Source organism: Castor canadensis, chromosome 9 (assembly GCF_047511655.1).
Source record: "Castor canadensis chromosome 9, mCasCan1.hap1v2, whole genome shotgun sequence".
NCBI classification, from domain to species: domain Eukaryota; kingdom Metazoa; phylum Chordata; class Mammalia; order Rodentia; family Castoridae; genus Castor; species Castor canadensis.
In genome coordinates, this window is record NC_133394.1 from 7311766 (window position 1) to 7335425 (window position 23660).

The following is a 23660-nucleotide window of genomic DNA, read 5'->3' on the forward strand; positions in this document are numbered from 1 at the left end:
TGAGAGAATAGGATCCTGAGCTGGAAGTCAGCCCAGGCTCCATGGGGAGATCTTGTCTCAAACAAACAAAACAAAAACAACAAATAAATACAAAAGCAAGCCTTGAACTCTGTTCAAGATAATTTTTATAGATAATTTTTGTGCCGGATACTGCTGTTTACTATCCAATATTGCTTTTCCTTATTTTGTGAGTAGTGAGAATAAATTTATGTGCTCAGTAAAAGTATTTGGGCACTTGACTTCTCCTATAGTTAGAAGTGTCCATGTGACATTGACTTAGCTATTGCCAGAAATGACAGTCACATAAGTGGCAAGTGAATGGAGCTGGTGCTTTGAAATTCTTTTTAAAGCAGAATTGACTGTCTTTTTAATTTTTCAAACTTTCAGTTTCCCTGGAATGCTGGTCATGATAAGTGAAAATATCTTGCACACATGGATGTGAAAACCAACAGTAAGAATGGCGAACCAGAAAAACAGAAAAGCTGTAATTTAATCGACTTTATTGAGTTACTACATCAGTCCTACACTACTTACATCTGTTTTTTTCAAGATTTAAAAATAAGTTCTTAGCTACAGAAGTACTGTTATTTGTTTTTCTTTATATGCAAATCAAGGAAGCTGATTTTGTTGTATGTACTCTCAACAATAGAATTAAGGTAGAATGCAAGTGACATCCTCTAGGTCCCCAAGATTATAATGTTACAAAAACCCAAGATTCATGAATATCTTTTAAAAGTAAATAAACTTAAATAAATCATGTAGTCAGTATTAGATTATCAGATTAATACATGTTGAGTGTCCACAGTTTTGTTTATGAGTGAGTGTGGGTGTGTATACATGCCTATGAGACAAGTTTCAATCAACTGTCTCATAGAAAAGCACAAAATTATCATGCATATGCATTATTGAACCTACTTTCCAAACTATCTGCACACTAGTTTCCTTTATCACTTTGCTAAAAACAGAAATATATCAATGTTTGATTTTTTTCAGTAACTTTTCTGTGAATAAATATAAAAAGGCTTTCATGTTATGCACAGAATAAAATGGTGCCCCAAATTTCTATATTATTTTTATGTTGGTATGTTGGAAACTTTTATTATTTTCTTATAAATTTCTGATCTGTAAACTGTTTGTATTGCATAAGAAATAACATTTTTCCTACAATATGGCTATTGAACAAGAAATCAGTATCAAATGCCAGCTGTGTAAGTTATTATGGCAAATAAATAAATAAGAGAATTTTGAATTAAATACAATATGTTCTGCTAAAAATGAAATGACATATTTTGATCAAGCCTTGAGGAAAAATAAGCAAATCCATTTTAACAACTTCAAAACTTTCTCAGTGTTTTCTGTTCTCTTTCTTTTGTAAATCTTTCTGCATGTTTAAATAAGAACACAATTAGAGAATGAGTTCACATGTACAGATAATTTATTTTATTGCTGATAATATTTATCCTTAAAATGCATTAATTCTTTTACTGAAAATATTTAGTAATAAAATATTTTTATAAATGCAAAATAAAGATTAATTTACAGGGGGTAATAATTATTTTTATCCATATTGATATTAAAGAAGGGTGTTAATATCATTGTGATGTCTTTTGATTTTTTTTTTACAGCTTATATTTACAAAGTAAGAAGAGAGTTCTAATATGCCCCCAGCCAGTTTTTCCAATTATTAACTTTTCACATTCATAAGCTAATTTGTCTCAACCAAGAAAAACAATGTTAACACATTACTATTAATTATAGCTCAGATTTCATATGATTGCCTTAATTTTTGGCTACTATCCTTTCTTCTCCCAGGATACAATGCGACATTTAGAAGTCACAATTCTTTTTTTTTTTTCGTTTATTCATATGTGCATACAATGTTTGGACCATTTCTTGCCCCTCCCACCCCCCCACCCTCTCCCTCTCCCCTACTACTCCCTAGCTTCCAGGCAGAAACTGTTCTGCCTTTATCTCTGATTTTGTTGATGAGAAGACATAAGCATAATAAGAAAGACAAAGCGGTTTTGTTAGTTGAGATAAGGACAGCTATACAGGGAGATTCCTCGCATTGCTTTCCTGTACATGTGTGTTACATTCTAAGTTGATTCATCTCTAGCTGACCTTTTCTCTAGTTCCTGATCCCCTTCTCATATTGGCCTCTGTCGCTTTAAAGTTTCTGCATTAGTTCCTCTGCTCTGAGGACATCAAATATTATTATGTTTTTTGTGTTTCTTACCTATCCTCATACCTCCCATGTGTGCTCTCCCTTTATAATGTGACCCAAGTCTAACCACATTGCTGTATTTGCCCTAGATCTAAAGTCCGCATATGAGGGAAAACATACGATTTTTGGTCTTCTGAGCCTGGCTATAGAAGTCACAGTTCTTTAAGGTGTTCTAGACTATGACATTTTCTCAAGACTTTCTGATAGCAAATTTAAGGAATGTTGATAAAGTATTTTGTAGAATGTCCTACAAATTGGATTTGCATAAGTTTTATTTCTCTTGATGTTAGACATCAAGAGATGGACTTGAGGGAGGGAAAATCCCACAGGTAAAGGGTCATTCTCACCACATCATTTCAAAGGTACACAGTATCAACATCATTGTCACTCTTGATGCTGTCATTGGGGTGACATAGTGCGTGTCATGTTTCTTCACTGAAAGCTTACTATTTCCTCTCCATTTGCATACAGAATTTTTTTCAAAAGAGTCCATTTGTGCAGACCACAGTTAAAGAAGAGAGTAATGTTTCATCTTCTTGAGAATAGAGAATCCACTTAAGTCATCTGGAATTGTTTTATACAAATTTACCAATTTTCTCCCATTTTGTTCATATATTCAGTCATTTATTTGTATTATTTATATGGAGTCATAGATATTTATGTATACTTCAAGTTATAATCCATGCTAAATTACTTTTTTTGTGGTCCTAGGGCTTGAACTCAGGTCCTACACCTTGAGTCACTGTACAAGCCCAATTTTTTGTGATGGGTTTCATGAACTATTTGCCTACTCTGGCCTCAAAGTGCAGTCCTCCTGATCTCTGCCTCCTGAATAGCTATGATTACAGGTGTGAGCCACCAGCACCCAGCTAAATTAGTTATTTTATTGGCCTTACTTTTCCAGCTTTGTTCATTGAGAGATCCTTAAGGTGGCTACTGCATCCCTTTAAAATACCCGCCATTGTATCTATCCTCCCTCCAGGGAAGAATGCTCAGTGATGTGCTTAGATTTCTCATGTCTCATATCTGGAATCAAGTATTTCTCTGTGAAACTTTGGCTGTTTTTATTGGAAAATGGTATAAATTAAGTCCTGGCACTGTTGAATTCTTATCTTAAACAATACATTAAACTTGTTTAAAAGTCTGTATTACTGCAAAAGTAAAACTCTCTCAGACATTCCCATTCTTCCTTTTCTTTTTGCAGATGTGATTACAATTCAGATGCACATAGATAAGTATGTTCTAACTGCCTAATCATTTACCTATCTATTCTTTCTATTTACTCCAATGGAAGGATAGAAAACACACTTCACTGAGCCTTGTTTCTTTTTATACAGGTTCATACAAAAAGCTCATTAGGTACATAGATGGGAAGAGATAGATATAGAAATAGTGCATTGCAAAGATATATCCTCATTTTTAAAACGAAGTTCTGTAATGTACCTTTGGTTTACTTCCTTCCTATTGGTATTCTGTAAGAATCAGTATGGGAAATATTAATGAATTTATTAATGCAATTTCAGAGAAAAAGGGGCATATTTTGATGGTTCTGTGGTTATCATTAGAAGATTAATAGCAAATTAGTTTGTATTTTAAATTTTCTGAGCAGAACAACAATGAACTTTTGGGAGATACAAAAGGGGATCCTCCATTAGGAAACTCCAGTAGTTATGTGGTAGAAAATGTGTTTCCAGCTCATTTTTAAATCCTCCTATAAACATGTAGATTATCATAACATGAAATCTCTTTTCTGACATTGCTTCATGATTTTCCAGTTATGTTCAACCCGAACTTACGTTGCTTAGCATTTCAAGATAACATGTGTTTAGGTTTTTTGAACAAATGGTACTGTGTATTAATAGCATGTGGTTAAATTATACTTTGTGTTTATTTATCCCTGTACAAAATATTTTGGCTCCTAATGTGTATTACTTTTGTAAACAGAAATAGAAGCTATAACGGTTGAAATGAAAAGCAAAAATGCAGATAATTCCAGGCCCAGTCAGGAATAGATTTGGATGTAAGCGTATATGGCAATAAGCTAATGTGAAAACACAGAAATAATTTTTCTTTTACAGTCAGAGGTGAGATATGCGCACAGACCAACTCTGAAGTTCAATTTTCCATTTCCTTTTTCAGAGGGAGGCTAACTACCTTTGTGAGCTTAGTAAGTACTGAAAGTTCTAAGTCTGTAATCAAAGTTAGAATAGTACTCATTGTAATTAGAATCACTGTCACCATTTGTTTTGGACTCTAGTTTCTCTTTTTTGAGGAATTTATATAATTTCCACCAGTGCAGATATGTGTATAATGAAATTGAGTGTATTCACTTGTGAATACGGAAACCAAGGAAAGTAGTGTCCAGAGGAAAAAGATACCTTCTTTTACAAGACTTATAGAAGTTGGGCACTACTCAACATTTTCTGGAAACTGTTGCTATTTGGCACAGCACTGTAAACAACCTCAGATTTAAAAAGTATGGGATCCTTGTTGAACCTGCATGGAATGACACTGGCATATCCGTACAGCCTTTGCTAATAACTTCCTTTTTATTCTAATCCCAAATACAAAAGTATTGATATGTCTTCCTCAAGAAGTACCTACACTGCACACTTGACATCCTTTCTCAGAGATGTTTTTATTTTCTTAAAGAACATCGTCAATGGGTTTGATGAATCTTTACACACTGAACTATTAGGTGTTGTTCAAATATTTAATTACATTTATATATTTTTTACATTTGACATATGAAAAGAAAAAAGCCATTTTGTGTTGTATTACATGCTTGCTAAGTACTTTCTATTGAAAAATGAAACGGAATCCAAAGTTGTGCATCTTGACTATAACATTTTAATCTATATTAAGAAAGAAACCAAAGGATTTGAAGGTACCAACTGTAAAACTTGTTTTCTTTGAATGTAGCAGATGCATATTTCATATCAGGAAATTTAACTATATCCCTTATGTCAGGTAACCAACAGGAATCCAAGATTATGTGGGGATCCCATGCATATAAAAGCCCAGAGATAATGTTCTACTAGTAAAAAATTCCCCAGACTTGGGTCCTTTATGCCAATTTAGATCTCATGGAATGATACATTACTAATTCTATCATTGACAAAAGCCTTTGGCAACACTAGCACTTTTGTCAGCTTGTTTTGTTTTATATTCAAACCTTTTGGCTTTTCGATGCTAGGAACTTCTCCTAACATAAAAAATAAAATACCTGTGCTAAATTGTATCCTTTCTCCCCAAAACAGAAAAGATAAAACTTTCTTTTGGTGAGAAAAGATACAGCTTCCTAACACATCATGACTTTTCTGCACTAGGTGTCAAAGTTCTTAAATTGGAACAAACTCCAGAAACTTCCATTGTGAAATAAAACTTCCACATCTAATCAGAGGCAAGAGCTGGCTCTTAAATCTATCCCAATTTTCAGAATATGGGACACACAAAGAAAACACTGCCTACACTTATGTGTGCAACTATCTCAATGAGTACTTCACCCACAAGGCTTTCCATTAGTTAGAAAACTATGTCAGTAATTAAACAGCCCACAGTCTTTAAAACTGTTCATTAAACAGTATATTCTAAGTAGAAAAACCTGAGCCTGGGGACTCTCCACCATGATAATAACAAAATGCTAAGAGCCAAACCACTGGATATTCTGCACAATTCATTAAATTTCAGCCAGTACTCTCAGTGGCATTCCTGAGGCAGTCCACGTGTTAAGGACCTTACCATTGTGGTCTAATTAGGTCAACAAATGTTACATAAATATACTTTCTCACAGTCTGTGTTTTGTTTTTAGCTTTTACATTTTTTTCCAAAAGCAGGCTTTTTTATAATTTTATAATTTCTCTTTTATGTATCATGGTTTTGGTATTAAATATACAAAGTCTTTGTCTTATACAATGTCAAAAATAAAGATTACTTAGTGCCACAGAATACTTCTCCTGATGGCTTCTTTTAAAATTGTACACAAAACAACTAAAAATGGATCATTGACCTAATTATAAAATCAAAAGTATAAATATTTTAGAAAAAAATACAGAGGGAAATTGCATTCTTGTTTATGAAAAGGTAATAAATTTGGATTTCACCAGAGTAAAATACTTAGATAAAGCAATTAAAAGCCAAGATACAGACAGAGAGGATATACATAAAGAACTTTCAAGACTCAAGAATAAAAATACAAAACCTAATTGTCAATTAGCAAAAGAATTAAACAAATAATTAATCAAGAAGACATAAGGATAGAGAAAAGCACAGAAGTGCTTATAGCACCAAAGGAAGCTACAAATGGAAATATTAACAAAGTACATCTACATGTATATAAGTGGTTAGAAAATCCCAAGTTAGCAAATATGTAGACTACCTGGGAAAATTGCATAGAGGAATAGAAAAATGCCACATCTGTGTTGGAAAATAGGTTCGTGGTCTTATAAAATTAAATGCATGATAACCAAACAGAGAAAAACACCAGTCTCTAACCAAGTGAAGAGTTTAGTGTATGGAAAAATCTTTCAGAGAAATGTTTATAGTGCCATTTTGGGAAACTGCCTTCAGCTTGGACCCAACCTCAAAGTAAATGCTAGTCATAATAAAAAGAAACCAATTTTGATATACAAACCAGACTTCCACAATCTCAAATAAATTACGAGAAATTGTAGACAACAAACTCAAAAGATTATAGTTTAGACCTTATTACCAAATTCTATCAGATGGTATTATTTCCATGACATTCTGGACAAAATAAACCTGTGAAAACTTTAAACAGTTCACTCCTTGACACAAGCTGGGGTGTGGGAAAGTTTGCAAACAAGGCATTAAGGGATAATTTGGGTGGGCATACGTGGGTTGAGGAAACTGCTTCATATCTTGGTGTTAGTATCAGTGATTCTGACTGTGCATTAGCCAGCACCCAGGTGTACAGCAAAACGAGAAAACTCCACTGCATGCTTGGCATCTTCAGGACAAAAAGTTGTATAAATATATGGTGATATATTGGATATATTTATATATTTATTATATATTTATATAAAATGAAATTTACTTACTACATCTAAGGTCGTGTATAAAAAGTAGGTTGGTTTGCACTTTGGCTTTCATATTTATGTTAATTGTTTAGCTTTAAATAATTAGATGATAACATAATTATCCTTAAATTTAACTTATTCTAAATTGATACATAGTTTCCTTTCTTACAACCTTCACTGTTATTTTACTATTAGGTAGTTTAATAAGTTTCACATCTGAAAATGACCTTTGAAGTACAAATGATGAATTTTTATTTTCAATATTAAAAACTGCCCATATAAGTTATTTAAATCAAAATATTTCAGTTATATATTTATTTATGCAAGTTAGTATAACATCCAGGTACACTTCTACAGATTTTATAATATTTTATCTACACAAAACTATACAAAATAAAATTAAGAATAATTAAGCTTGGGAAGGTGGTTCACGCCTTTAATCCTGGCTGCTTGGGAGGATCATGGTTTGATGGCTGGGCACAGTGAGGAGTCATCATCCTTGCTATGCAGGAAAGCACAAGAGAAAGGCCATGCCAGGCCAGTAACCTGAGCCATAACTCAAAAATGACCAATACTAAAGAGTCCAGCACAGTGGCTCACGTGGTTGCATGCCTGCCTAGCAAGTTCAACGTGGTGACTTCAACCCCCAATCCTGTCAAGAATAAGGAATAATTATATTAAATATAAAATACTTTGACAAAAAAGGATTTCTGTCTGATTTTGAAAAAAATTAATATTCTTTGTACAGCTAGGTATCTATCATTTAACATAAGTAAAAACAAATAACAACATGATGTTATTTCTTTATAGACTATTACTGGACAGAAATCAAATATTATAATGTAAATGAAGTAACTTGGGAAAGAGTTTTAATGTATATGAGGTAAAAAGCAAGATCATTGCTGGTTTATCTTCTACCAATGCTATGATTTTTCTCTCTTTACAGCTCTGTGATACGTACTTTTAAGAAGTTTTATATACTTGGTGTTTTCAGCCTCTTCTATAAACTCTTTTCTTAGCACTGCAGACTCATGATCCTGGGTATTGTAAAATACAGTTGTTAAAATATTGATTTCCCAAATGGGCAAAGCACGTGACACTACATAAATATTTTATACTCTCTGTTGTTCTCTATCATTACCTCCTTGCTGTAAGCAAACACCTAGGGGATGTAGGTGTTTGTTTCTCTCACTATTCTCTTTATCATGGTAAGCAGAACAAACAATATAGAGCTATAGCCCTGCTTAAATTCAAGAAGCCTAACTCACTATTTAAAGTATTTTCTTTCATAGATTCCATAAACTACTAGTTCTGAATAAAATAGCAATCATCATAATAAAACAGATCCATCATTAACTAAATTTCAATGTAAAACACTTGCTGTTAAATAACTTAGAGTACAGTGGCAGAAAATTGATGCTACCTAAAAGGAACAAAAATCTGTTATGGCTTATGGGATTTTACTTACATGTGATACCTGCATGTTTAATGAGGAGCAGGATGAACTACAAGACAGAAAATGGACTTTCTACCATCCATATAATCCAATGGCTTCATTTTGTTACTCCTTATATCATAATACTCTTAAAACTTACTGAGGACTCATAACAGCTTTTGTTCATGTGGGATTTGTCTGGCGATACTTATCGTGTTATGGTTCACATTCTCCAAAAGTCTCGTGTGTCAAAGATTTGGTGCCCAGATGGTGGTGCTATTGAGAGGAGAGTAGATGATGCAATGAGTTAATAAGTTGATGAGTTCATAGTTGAGTGGGTTCTTAGGAGGTGGGGCTTAGTTGGAGTAAGTAGATCATTGGGGTGTGCCTGTGATAGGCACATCTTTCCAGTGCTCTTCTCTTTCTGTTTCCTGTCTGCTGTGGGACAGGCAGCTGTCCTCTGCCAGCCCTTCCACCATTGATAGTCTACCTTACCCTAGCCCCACTGCCATGATGACAAATGGTCATGGACTGAAGCATCTGAAACTGTGAGCAGAAATAAAATCTTTCTGTCTTGAAGTTGATGTTCTCAGGTATTTTGCCAGAGTGACAAAAATCTAACAAGCTATAATAATATTAAGACAGAAATTTTTAAAAATTAATTCATGAATTCACTTAAGAATAACAACATAAACTTCTAACTATTATGAGTTATTATCCTAATATAAAAAGCACAATTTTAGGAAAAACAATTGCAATTGACAAAACAAATTATTTAATAAGAAACATTTGTTCTATGTTCTTGAAATATCTGTGAAGTCAGGTAGCTTCTTCCTATTTCTACATTCAGTAGTTGTTTTTCTTGCTGTAAAAATCTATTTAAATATTGATAACCTAGTTTAAAAAGTTAGTAATGACCTTTTCAAGTAACTGTGAATATACTTAACATTCCATTGAAACATAACTCTTAAAATATTCAACAAATGCTCTTCTTTGAACTCACCCACAATCTGTACTCAGCATAAGTACATGCTTCCTATTTCATCATATAGAAAATTAAAAATACACAAATCAATGGTAGCTAACTGAAATGTAAACTTGCTCAATGCATCACTCAGTGTAGTCTAACCTGAACTAGAACTCTGAAACTTTATTGAAAGCATAAGTCAAAAAGAACACACTGAGTAAACACACAGTTTGGTGCCATTGCTTTTACTTATGCTGATGTAATTGCAAGTTTTACTAGTAGAGATTTATACTGCCAGAGAACCATCAACACTGAAACAGGAAATCCTCATGTTAGTCCTCCTAGGAAGGGAGTTTTGAGACTTTCACACCCACAATAGTCCATTGCCCAGTTGTCAAGAATGGCAGCTCTAATCCACTGTTGGGGTTTTGATTGTTGAAGTTGGCTCTAACTTCTTGCTGACTATAACACTTTAATTTTTGTATACTTGTTTGGTAAACAAAAATTTACAGAATACCAAATGCAAAGAAGATTTCATATTTTGACCACAAAATCATTAGGACTCAGCAGAATTTAAGTTACCTTTAAAATCTATAAACAATTATTATGACTGCATAATACATCTCATTTACTTTTAAATTCTTTATAAAAGCTAGAACTAGATTGTCCACAATTTGAATAGATGTGTTTTACTTCACCATTCTAATGCTCATATTAAATATTATGCAAAATTATTTAAGCTGACTGTATTGTGTGCAGTCAGAAAATTTAACAAAAAATAAATTATTTCCATATATTTATCATTGTATGTTTTGCTATTGCTTAACTAATGCCCATGAGTGTGATGTTGATAGCCTATTCTAAATTGATCAGAATTTATTTACAATATTGGATAAAAAGGAATATAAGCTAACCCTTTAGATAAACATAAATAACATTTATCCATTATAAATCTTTTTAGGACATGTGCTTAGCAATACATTTCTTAAAAATGAGAGCAGCTAAAATATTAGGAATAATTCTTGGTCATTAAGTCACTTTTCTCAAGCTAGTTATAAAGTATCAATAATTTTTGAAATAAGTGAAATATTACTCAGTAATTAAAAAGCATTCAATTATTGAGAATGATTCAACTAACGTGATTTATCAGAAAACTCCAGCTACTGTTTACAGTGGATTACAGATTACTAGAGATTTTATGAAGTTTATTTCTGTAAAATTGAAAAAAAATTACAAATGAGACATAATCTATGTAAAACTTAATTCCTGAGATTACAAAAGAGGTATCATAAGGCTCTGAAAACTGACAGAGTAGAATAAAAGAAGTTGACCTCTCACTTCCCAGCTTTCTTCCAGGTAACAGACTTCAGGATGTGGGTCAAAGAAGGGACTGCGCAAAAGAAACCCTAGTCACAGTGGTGCAAAGACCTAATGCTAGGACTTTCTCCAGAGAGAAAGCACTCTTTCCTGCAGCAGGAAAAGAGTTCCAGAAACACGAATGTGACCTTCTTCAAGTATTTTCAAAAAATAAAAAATGTGCATACAAAGAGCTTCTCAACAAAGTGTGAAAGGAAAGAGAAAAGAGTTTTAAGGTACAGACAGACTCATAATCTATTTATAATCTGTTACCTTTTAATCATTAAATATAATTCTCAATTTTTAGCAAAAATAAAGAATTTTTTGGCAAAAAAAAAAAAGAGCTAATTTTTTAGCCCCCAAATCTGCACCTTTAGATAGTATAAAGGAAGCTTTAGGCAGATATAAAATGAAACCAAACACACTGAAAAGTTGGGCATGTATAACAGAACCAAAAAAACTAGGAAATAGGAATTGCTGATATAAATGCAAAATATTTTTCTTAGTCTTTGTACTGGAAGACAACAGTCTAGTCTATTTTAGGCAGGAATAATAACACTACATTTGTGATGTTTAAAACAAGTATAAAGAGAAAGGATTATACCTTTGCATAAAAAATATTGCCTACCAATTCTAGGGTTGTTGCAACACATTGTCTCAAATCTTGTAGCATAGAACAACAAAAATTTATTTCCTCACAACTCTGGAGGCTACAATCTACAATTTGTTAGGACCATATTCCCTTCAGAGTGTGATTGGTAAAATTGGGTGCATTGATGTTAGGTGCATACAGGTTGATAATTGTTATTTCCTTTTGGTGTATTTCCCCTTTTATTAGTATGGAGTGTCCTTCTTTATCTTGTTTGATCAAAGTAGGCTTGAAGTCTACTTTGTCCGAGATAAGTATTGCTACCCCTCCTGTTTTCAGGGATCAATGGCTTGGTAAATCTTCTTCCAGCCTTTCACTCTCAGCCAGTGCTTATTTCCATTGATGAGGTGGGTTTCCTGTAGGCAGCAGATTGTTGGATCTTCCTTTTTAATCCAGTTTGCCAAATGATGTCTTTTGATGGGGGAATTTAGTCCATTAACACTCAGTGTTAGTATTGATAGGTACGTAGTAATTCCTGTCATTTAGTTGTCTTTGTTGTTTAAAGGTTTGATCGTGTGCAGCTGAATCAGTGTTATTCTTTGCTTTCTTGCCTGCCCTTGGTTTGGTTTTGCCTGCCCTGTCATGATTTTGTTTGCTTTCATTTTCTGTGTGCAGAATTCCTTGGAGAATCTTTTGTAGTGGTGGCTTGGTGGTCATATTTTGTTTTAGTTTTTGCTTATCATGGAAGACTTTTATTGTTTCATCTATTTTGAATGATAGTTTTGCTGGGTAGAGTTTCCTAGGGTAGAAGTTATTTTCATTCAGTGCTCCATGCTCTTCTTGCTTTTAATGTTCCTGTTGAGAAGTCTGCTGTGATTTTGATGGATTTGCCTTTGTATGTTATTTGGTTTTTTCTCTCTTACAGCCTTCAATATTCTTTCTCTAGTTTCTGTACTTGTTTTAATGATGATATGCTGTGGGGTAGTTCTATTTTGGTCAGGTCTGTTCAGTGTTCTGGAGGCTTCCTGTACCTGAATGGGCATAGTTTTCTCTAGATTTGGGAAGTTTTCTGTTATTATTTTGTTGAATATATTATGCATTCTTTTTACTTGCACCTCTTCTCCTTCTTCAATGCCCATGATTCTCATTTTTGGTCTTTTGATGGAGCCATTGAGTTCTTGCATTTTCTTTTCACTAAATAGTTCTTCAGTTTTTCCTGTAATTGCCATTTTATCTTCAAGTTTTGAGATTCTGTCTTCTATTTGTTCTATTCTGTTGGAATGGCCTTCCATTTTGTTTTGTATTGGCAGACCTTAGTTGCACAGCCTTGCAGAGTGAATATTGTACAGTGCTGTGCAGGCTTTTGGGGCATGGCCAGCAAAGCAGAGATCATGCAGGGCTGGGGAGCATAGCCCAGCGAGATGGACCTTTAGCTTCCTTCTATCTGTGTGCATGCCTTTCTGTCCAAAATTTTCCCTTCTTATAAAAATATCCATTTTTTTACCCTTAGAAGGAATACTAATCTAGTATGACTTGATAACATCTGTAAAGATCTGATTTCCAAAACAAGCTCTAGATAGAGAGGATTTGTTAAGGGTCATTATTCAATTAGTTACAAATATGAATCAGTAATGAAAGTGAGTCATCAAGAGTTGTGTATATGTGTGTGTATATATTTATTTGTGTGTATAATGAAACAAGTGGCAAAGTATTATTTTTAAGTAGCCAATGATATATTAAAAATGCATATTGTAGTTCAATAAATTAAAAAGTTGTATGCACAAAATGGTATGAAAACAAAATGGAATCTCACAAAGAATTCAGTTTATTAAAAAAGGTAGGGAAAAGAGGAAACACAAAATGTACTCAAACAAGTATCATGATAGTGTATCAAATAATATAAATTATAACATTGAATGTGCAAATTATCTAATCATTTAGAAGATATTTTCAGAATGAATTAAATCCAAGACTAAAGCATCTCTGTCAAGAAAATAATACTCTCTATATAAAAGTACACTGGTAGATACTAAGAGTGAAGAATCAGACTAAATAGTGACTCTGAATTAGGTAGACTAAGAGACAAAAAACAAAGGGAAATAATTATCACTGGCAGAAAAAATGAATATTTGGGTAAAAATCAATAGATATGCAAAATGAAAGGCAGGAAGGAGAAAAGTCTACAAGGAAAGACAAGCCTCAGAGAAGTGTGGAGCACCACACTATGCATTACGGTACGAAGGATGGTGTCTCAGAAGGAGAGAAGAGAGGATCAGGAACATATTTGATGAAATTGTGGTTAACAACTTTCCAAGAGGTGAGAAAAAAGTTCAACAAATAGTGACTAACAGTTAACTTATATAACCTAGAAATTCAACAAACTCCAGATAGGATAATGGCTCAGAAATGTACTCTGAGACACACCATGTCAAAATATTGAAATCACTATATTAACTATTTATCTATCTATCTATCTATCTATCTATCATTATCTATCTGTATATCTATCTATTATCTATCCACACATATATCTTGAAACCAGTTAGAGAAAAATGAAACCTAAATCAAATGAACATTTGACTTCTTGTTATAACCCATGGAGGCCAAAAAAGTAGGAAACATACTAAAATACTATAAGTAAAAATAAACAGTAACAGTAGTGATAAAAATATATTGTCAACCATCCAGTATTTTGTAAAACTATATTTATAAAATGTAATAATGAAAATGAATAAAGGTAATCATATATAAGCAAAAACTGAGAATAAGTTGCTAGACAACTTTTCTTGTAAGAATTATGAAAAGAAATTCTTCATGCTGAAAGCAAGCTACACAACACAGCAGTTCAAATCCACAAATGTCTAGGACAGACAGAAAATGGAAGGAACAGTAATTGTCCAAATCTTAGGGTAAGAATAGAAACTGACTGCAAAAGGACAGATTGAAAACTTTTGGAGCAATAGAAATTTTTTACCACTGGGTTCTTGCTATGGTTGCACAACTTGACAAATTTAACAAACTCATATAATTGCTCATTTACTTATGTTGCATAAGTGATCCCACAAAAATCCATAAACTGGCATTTATTTATTTATCCTGGAGACTGAATCCCTTCTTTCAACTTGTAAGTATTGCATTCTTATATTGACCTTGCCAAAACTGGGATCTCTTGCAGTGAAAACCTCATGTCCCTAAACCTTTACAGGCTAAATGACCTGGGAGTCTTTTTGAATAGGTATTTTATAACATTTATTTAGGTAATTTGTCCACAGCAATTTTTTCATTTAATAATTTCACATGCTACACTAAAGTAAGGCAAAATAAGTATAACAATCAGCATATCTATAAACATGAGGATTTTTTAAAATCTTTGCAATTTTTCTTAAGATAGTTTCCTATTTTACAAATGAAAATAGTTGAATTTGAAAGGCAGAAGTAGTTTGATTTGGTTAAGGTCATAGCTAGTAAGAGTTATTAAGGACATGAATTAGACAGCAAGTTGAATTTCACATCTACTTAAAATTTATTCTGCATAACTTTTTGAAAAGCAAAACTGAAAGTAATATTTTAGTACAGTTTCCTGCTGCAGAACCACTCTGTTTTTATTTTAGTGTATTATAAACTCTGCTAGGGTTTGATTATCATTTGAGTGGGACCCCCAAAGTTTCACATGCGAGGCCTGGTCCCCAGTGTAGTGATGCTGAGGTGGTAGGACCTTTAAGAGGAAGGGATAGGTGGATGGTAATTAGATCACCTTAATTGACCATAGGACTCTATCTTTGTGAAAGGATTAATGTGAATCTCATGGAGCTGGTCTAATTACCCTGAATGGCTGTTAGGAAGCAAGGTAGTCTGTCTTTGCCTGATCTATTGTTTCCTATCTCCCATGTGGGCTCTTCCATATTTCCAGTGCATTCCAACCACTGCAATGACCTCCACCATGTGACCCTCAATGGAGTAAGGAAGATGGGATGTTGCAGGATGTTTAGGACTGTGAGCTAAAGAAACATCCCACGCTGGCCTCTAACTCCCAGTTTTCCCATTTCCACCTCTTTGGTGCTGAAGTTACAGGCGTTCTCTGTCACTTATGGACAAATCTCTACCTTATACTGTGTCCAGCTTTAGATGATTTGTTTTAGCATCACAAAAGGAACTAAGACATCTGCCTTTTCAATTTTCCAAATTTAGTGTGGTGCTATATTTATGTGGCACACTTTCTCTTTGATGCACTTAAAATGGCACTGTGTCTGATCTTTTTTGAGAAAATTCATATTTCTGCATTAAGAAAATATGTTCTGTCAGGGAATAGTGGTGACACCTGTGATCCCAGCTATGTGAGAGGCAAAGGCAGGATGACCCCACTCCAAGGCTAGGCTGGGCTAGAAAAGCACAAGACCCCATCCGACAGACAACAAATACGGAAAAGGCTGGGAATGTGACTCAGGTGGTAGAGCACTGAGTTCAAACCCCAATACTGCCAAAAAGTGTTCTTCCTTTATTTCATTTCTTTGTATGTTCTAGTTTAATGTCTAATAACATACTTATTATTTATTTATTAAAAGGACATGCAGTGAAAATCTGGAAAAAGTATGAAAAAACATTCTTGATCTAGTCACTCACCAAGACTTTTGATACTTAAGCATCTTTGTTAATTTCTCTTCTTTCACCAGAATGTTCTAAGAAAGATTTCCACACACGTATATCATGACTCAAAATAGTTGGGAGTGGTCATAAAACTGTTTGAAAACTGCATGCAGATCTCAGGAAGGTGAGAGGTGGAAAAGACACATGTTTTAGACAGGTAGATTTAGTTATAACATCCCATGCCTTCCTCTCTAGATAAATGTAGATATATATATATCTATAAATATATATATATACACACATAGATACATATTAAGACATAAATATATACAGATAGTCCACAAACATTTCTTATTTCATTAAAATTTTTCTAAATATTTATATTGTATTTGTGTGTTGTATCCTCATTTGGGTTATCATAATTCTTTTTTAAAATTGCTTTTATTTTAAAAACTTTGAAAATTTATTCCATCCCTATTAAAATTACACTCAAATATGTTTCTTTGAACCAAATACTTTCAATAATTTAAGAATAAAATTTTAGGACAAAAATAGTTTCAGGGTTTTGAAACAAATTTCTATTTTTTTCTTGAAAAGCTATAAGTAGATATGTCCATTTTCAGATGTCAACAGATTTCATAAGAGCTCTCTATCTGTATATTCATTACAAGAATATTAATGTAAGATTAGGAATCTCGTCATTACATCAGTGAAAATACAGAATAATGAAATATGGAATAATTCCAGATATGAAAAATACAACAATACTGGTGTTTCCTTTTAACTCACAAGCTTGAAAAATTATGAAAACCAATATATCAATAATTCTCTTTACATGGAGTATCTAATTCAGTGTCCCTTTTTCTCTCTGACACATGCACAGTGACATAATTCTATGACAATACTCAATGTAATAAATAAAATTGGTGCAGGTAAGAATTATATACTTAATTTATTGACAAATACGTGTTATTCACCTTTATTTAGCAAACCTTATAAAGGCAAACAATGCCAGTCTTTAATGTGCACTAAAACAAGCCACTTTATAAGTGAGATAGTTCATGTAATAATGTTTTTATGATAAAACTAAAAGAGGCTGTCGGAAGAATAGAGGGAGGTGGCTATGGAAAAGCTGACGAGGGTAGAATAATAGATGGACAGTCAATGATTATTTTCTTTTTCCTGTAATAATAACCCATCAGATGGTTTTAGCAGAGGAGTGGCTGGTTTATTGATTAGTCAAGCCTCTGGCTGCTATGTGTGGGAAGAGAAGGAAAGGAGGCCAGGTGCAGTGTTGGAGGCAATGACAGTGGTGGTCTTGTTCAGATTTTACAGAGTGGAGACTTCTTCAGTTGTCCCCCTCAGTAGCTGAGGTTCCATTTTATCAGAGTGAGGGAAGGTCTCAGGGTATAAGCAGTGGGACCTACTGTCCGTTGCATCCCTGACTAGGGTCTTGCAGTGGCTCCTTTGCACTTTCACCATGAAATATTTTGCTACATTCTTTGGCCTCATGAAATTTCAAGCTGCTTTGCCCTGTTCCCTCTGTGTGCTCCTATAAACTGCCAAGTTGTCATTGAACACAGTGCTGTTCCTCACATAGGGCCTTTTAAACTTATATCTTCATCTGTTTTGTGCCGTTCTAACATAATAACAAGGCAAGGCACTATATAAAGAAAATACATATTAAACTCACAGTTTTGTAGACTGAAAGTCCACAATTGCACAGCACCATTTGTTTGAGCCCTGGCAAGGGTCTCTGACTACATTACAACACAGCAGATGGCAGATGACATCACATATTTTAGGAGATTGTGCAAGCATGGCTAGTGTGCTTTGCTGAAGAGGGACTTAAGCCAGTGCAGTGGCTCTGGGGTCTGTAATCCCAGATACAAAAGAGTCAGGTTGGGAGAATTGTGGTTTGAGACCAGCTAAGGCAAAATGTTAGCAAGACTCCATGTCAGAGAACAAGGCTGGTGTGTCAGAATATGTTGCAATTCTGCTATGCAGTAGGCATAAATAGGAGAATTGTAGTCCAGTCCTGACTGAGCAAAAAACGCTGGACCCTTTTTGAGAAATAACTAAAACCAAAAAGACTAGGAGTGTGGATCAAGCGGCAATGCACTTACTGAATGAATGATGCCCTGAATTCAAACCCCATTCTGCCAAAAAAAAAAAGAAAAAAGGCATTCCACAGAGGTGCCAGGCTCACTTAATAAACTTCTGTGTCACAGTAACCGATCCAGTTCCAGGAAACTTGACTCACTAGATCAGACATTCAAACCTGTGAGTGGTGTTTCCTTAAACTCCCCATCACAGCAAGAACCTTGTTTTGATGAATAAGATTAAATATGGTTGCTCACAGGACAAACCACTCAACACCACCAACTTCTTTCCTTGTCTTCAAAGTCCTTCTACCTTCCTAAATGGTAAAGGCCTGTCACCTGTCAAAAAACTCTTCACTGCTAAATGCATCTACAAAGTGTTCCCTTTTCTACTGCCATTGACACTACATCTGGAATTTTGGTAATTACTGTTGTTACTATCCTTTCTGGTTTTATTTTAAGACAAGGTTTTGTTATGGAGCCCAGGCTGACCTTGAACTGGCAATTCTCCTGCCTCTGCTTCCTAAGTACCAGGACTGCAGGCATGCACCACCACACCTGGCGTGGGCAAGTCTCATGCACAGCTAACATATGCACTGGATATGTGTAAAGTGACTGCTTGTTTATCTCATGAACCAGGAACTGTTGCAGAGTGCAAGGGAGAGGAATTCTACAAGTAACTATACCAAGGACACAGTCATAAACCAGCACAATTATATTTAAATTTTATATCTTATATATTATGTCACTCGTGATAGTATAAATTTCAACTTTCTTAATCTAGTAAATGTTTTTAATTAAATGATGTAGGCAGTCATTAGAAATTTCGAATCGGTTACCAGATTGTATTCCTTCCATATCAAAATGAAGTATTTTCCAAAAACCTGCTTTCTGGACTCAATAAAAGGAATGTGACATTTATCAAGCATTCAGTATTGAAGAATTAAAAATTATTATGATAATTAGGTAGTCATAGTTCACAGGTTTTGAATTAAAAGTATGGGTTTTTACTCTTCCCAAAGAATGTAATTTTTCAAAAGCAGAAATTACCAATATATCCATGGCTTTTCATTGGAGCCACTGTTAAGTTATATCACAGACGACGATTGAAACTAAAATCATCGAACCCTGAGTTAAAGAAATTGAATGAGAAATCCTAATATTTATGCACAATGTTTCATTGATTAATTTACACTATGGTTTGTTCCAAAGGAAAAATCGACATGACAAAATATAAAAAGATGTGAAAGCAATAGATATTTGATTTGTACTATAGGCAAGAGCAGGCTTTAAAATGAGTGTCATAAACTCTTTCTGGAATTGAGTTGGATGCTGACAGACATGGGCCATCACTGTTGACGCCCTGTGTGAGCTTGTATGCCTGTTATGCATATCTCCATGCAGATGCAGCTATACGTGAATTTGACGTCAGCAACACTATTTAATATATTCCTTCAGTGTCTGACTCATGGGATTATGACTTCTCTTTGATATGGAAGACTAAATTATAAAATAACACTAAAATAAATATTTGCTTTCTTTAATTTAAATGGAGTGTAAAGATAAAAAAGCAATATCATCTTATTTCTGTCAGAAATGAAATAAGCTACTATAATCCACATGCAGGTGTTGGTATCACAAAGTGTTGAAAATGGTGGATGACTAAGACTGATTCTGAATTTTATCTCTAACTCCTTGAATTTTAGTTATTAAAATTTCAAATAATTGATCAGTTAATGTTTGCAAAACCTGAAACTATTGATAGCAGTCAGTACTGCCGTCAGTTGGCACTGGAGTGAGGAGATACCTGACTGTCGCTTTTGGTTTGCAGTTCCCTGATGATTAGCGATATTGAGGACACTTGCAAACTTGTTGATGATTTTTATATCTTATTTTGAGAAATATCTTTTGGATCACTAGCTCATAGTTTAATCAGATACTTTGCTTTTGTTCCCTTTTGAATTGTTTTGGTTTCTTAGAAATAATGGATACTAATCCTTTACGAAATAGAACTTTATAAATATTTTCTCTTATTCTGTAGGCTGTATATTTATGGTTGATTATTCACTTGGTTGTCCAGAGCATTTCAGCTTGACATAATCCAATTTTTCTATTTTTTGCTTTTGTTAGCTATGCTTTTGGCATCTTACTCAATAAATCTCTGTGCATAATAATGTCTTAAAATGTTTTCTTCTAGTATTTTCACAGTTTCAGGTCCATATATGTTGCTTTTTCTATATAATAATATACAAGATTCTACTACCATTCTTCTTTATATAGATATCAAATAATTCCAGCACCATTTATTAATGAGACTGTCTCCAACGTATAGCACATGCTCAGACTTCTGACATTGTAACAAATATCTGAGATAATCAACTGAGATAAAAGGAAGGTTTATTTTGGCTCACAAGTTTAGAGGCTCATTTCATGTTTAGTCAGTTCCTTTGCTTTGGGCACACAACACATTACTGAGGGAGTGTCTGGCAGAGTAAAACCACTCATTTCATGACCAGGAAGTTACTGAGAGAAACACAAATGGACTGGGGTCCTATAATTCCTTTCAAAAGCATCCCATAATGACCTAAACATATCCCAGTAGACCTCTTAGAGTTTCCACCACCTCCTAACAGAAACAAGTTGGGACCAACCTTCTAACACATGGGCCTTGGGGGATACTCCAGATCCAGATCCAATCTAACACAGTTTGTTGATAGTAAGTTGTCTATATGTATGTGGACTTATTTCTTAGTTCTCTATTATGTCCCATGTGTCATTTTTTTATACTAGTACTGTGTAGTAGTATGTTTTCAAGTCATACTTTCTAACAATTCCAGCTTTATTCTTTTTTTATCAGGACTATTTTAGCTATGTCAGATCTTCTATGGTTCCATATGAATTTTAGTATTGATTGGTTTTTTTATCTATTAAGAATTTTTTTGTGATATTTATGAGGGTGCATTGAATCTGTATATCACTTTGGGTAGTATAGACATCTTGACAGTATAAATTCTTCTAGTCCAAAGGATGCCTTTTCTTTTCTCCTCACTTTCTTTAATCAGTGTATTATAATTTACATTGTAAAGTTATTTTGTCTCATTAGTTAATTGTATTCCTAGGTTCCTAGGTGTTTCTTGGAGTTATTGGTTAATGGAATTGTTTTCTTATTTAACAATTTAACTGACTATAGAAATGCTAGTGATTTTGTACATTGACATTTTATCCTGCAACTCTTCTGAATTTGTTTACCAGTTCCAAAGGATTTTCTGGTTGAGTCTTTGGATTATTCTAAATAACCATGGCCGGGTCACCTGCCAGTGAGTATAATTGATCTTCCTCTGTTTTCAACTTGGACGCCCTTTTTCTCTCTTCCCCAGCGGCCCTGGTTAGGAGTTACCGTACTGTGCTGAATACGAGTGGTGAACAGTGGACATCATTATCTGGTTCAAGATATAAGAGGACACAGCTTTATTCCATGCAGTGTTCATATTGGTTTCTTGTATGAAGCCACCATTATGTTGGTTATGTTCCTTCTACAACTAATTTGCTGAGAGTTTTATCATGATAGGGTTTTAAATTTTGTCAAATGTTTTTTCGCCATCTGTTAAAATGATTGTATGCTTTTGTTCATATTTGGTTGATGTGGTATAATAATTTATACCATATCATTTATTAATTTGTTAGTGGTGGTCCATCCTTGCATTCCTGAGATAAGACACATTTGATCATCATGCATAATCTTTCTGACGTGTTGTTGGATTCAGTTCAGAATTTTGTTCAGAATTTCTGTGTCTATGTTCATCAGGGATATTGGTCTGTAATGTTTGCTGTTAATTCTGTTGTGTCTTTGTCTGTGTTTGGTATCAGTGTTATGCTGGCCTCATAGGATAAGTATGAACAAACTCCATACCTTCAACTTTTTGGAATAATTTGAGAAGGATTGGTGTTAGCTGGTCTTTAAAAGTTTTGTGAAATTCAGCAGTGAAACCATCCTGTCCTGGGCTTTTCTTTCTGGAAGACTTTTTCCTATTTATTTAATTTCTTTATTCATTATTGATTTTTCTGAAATTTCCTATTTCTTCTTTTGAAGATTATATATGCCCAGAAGTTTATCTGTTTTCTTCAGATTTTCTAATATGTTAACATATGGTCATTCACACTAGTCTCTAATATCCTTTGAATTTCTTTAGTAATGTTTATGTCTCCAGTTTAATCTCTGATTTGATTTTTTCTGGTCTTCTCTCACTTTTTCTTATTCTAGCTAAAGGTTCCTTGATTTTGTTCATCTTTTCAAAAAGCCAAAATTTGGTCATTTCTAAAGTATTTTTCCTCTCACTTTTAAGTATTTCTGCTGCCATTTTCATTTTTTCTTTTCTTCTGTTTATTTGAGATTATGTTTGTTCTTGCTTTTCTGTTTCCTTGAGTTGCATCATTAGGGTTTTTATTTAAAATATCTTTAAAATTTTTATGCAGGAACCTATTATTACTATCCCTGATAACACTGTTATTGTTGTTTCCAATAGGTTTTGGTATGTTCCATTTGCATTTTCATTTGCTTCAAGAATTTTGTTTTAATTTCCCATTTTAGTTCTCCATTGGGCCAACATGTGTTTTTTTTTTTCCTTTTATTATTCATATGTGCATACAAGGCTTGGTTTATTTCTCCCCCCTGCACCCACCCCCTCCCTTACCACCCACTCTGCCCCCTCCCTCTCCCCCCCAATACCCAGCAGAAACTATTTTGCCCTTATTTCTAATTTTGTTATAGAGAGAGTATAAGCAATAACAGGAAGGGACAAGAGTTTTTGCTGGTTGAGATAAGGATAGCTATACAGGGAGTTGACTCACATTGATTTCCTGTGCGTGGGTGTTACCTTCTAGGTTAATTCTTTTTGATCTAACCTTTTCTCTAGTACCTGGTCCCCTTTCCTATTGGCCTCAGTTGCTTTAAGGTATCTGCTTTAGTTTCTCTGTGTTAAGGGCAACAAATGCTAGCTAGTTTTTAGGTGTCTTACCTATCCTCACCCCTTCCTGTGTGCTCTCGCTTTTATCATGTGATCAAAGTCCAATCCCCTTGCTGCGTTTGCCCTTGATCTAATGTCCACATATGAGGGAGAACATACGATTTTTAGTCTTTTGGGCCAGGCTAACCATGAGCATGTTTTTTTCAATTTCTATGCTTCATAAAATTTCTAAAATTTCTTTCATTGTAGATTAACAATTTATCCCATAAGTCAGAGAAGATACATAGTATAATTCCAACAATTTTTAACATCTTGAGATTTTTTTGTGGCTTACTATGTGATCTTTCCAGCAGAGTGTTCCATGTATTGGTGAGAACTAATATTTGCAGCTGATTTAGGT

The 23660-nt window shown here is 34.0% G+C and overlaps 1 long non-coding RNA gene across 1 annotated transcript in view; it reads left to right on the plus strand.

The window, feature by feature from the left end:
• The first annotated feature begins 318 nt into the window (after positions 1 to 318).
• LOC141410710 (uncharacterized) overlaps positions 319 to 23660 on the plus strand; it is a 115222-nt gene continuing 91880 nt past the window's right edge. The window contains exon 1 of the long non-coding RNA XR_012435498.1: positions 319 to 484. This is a non-coding gene — a long non-coding RNA (uncharacterized lncRNA). The remainder of the gene's footprint in view (positions 485 to 23660) is intronic.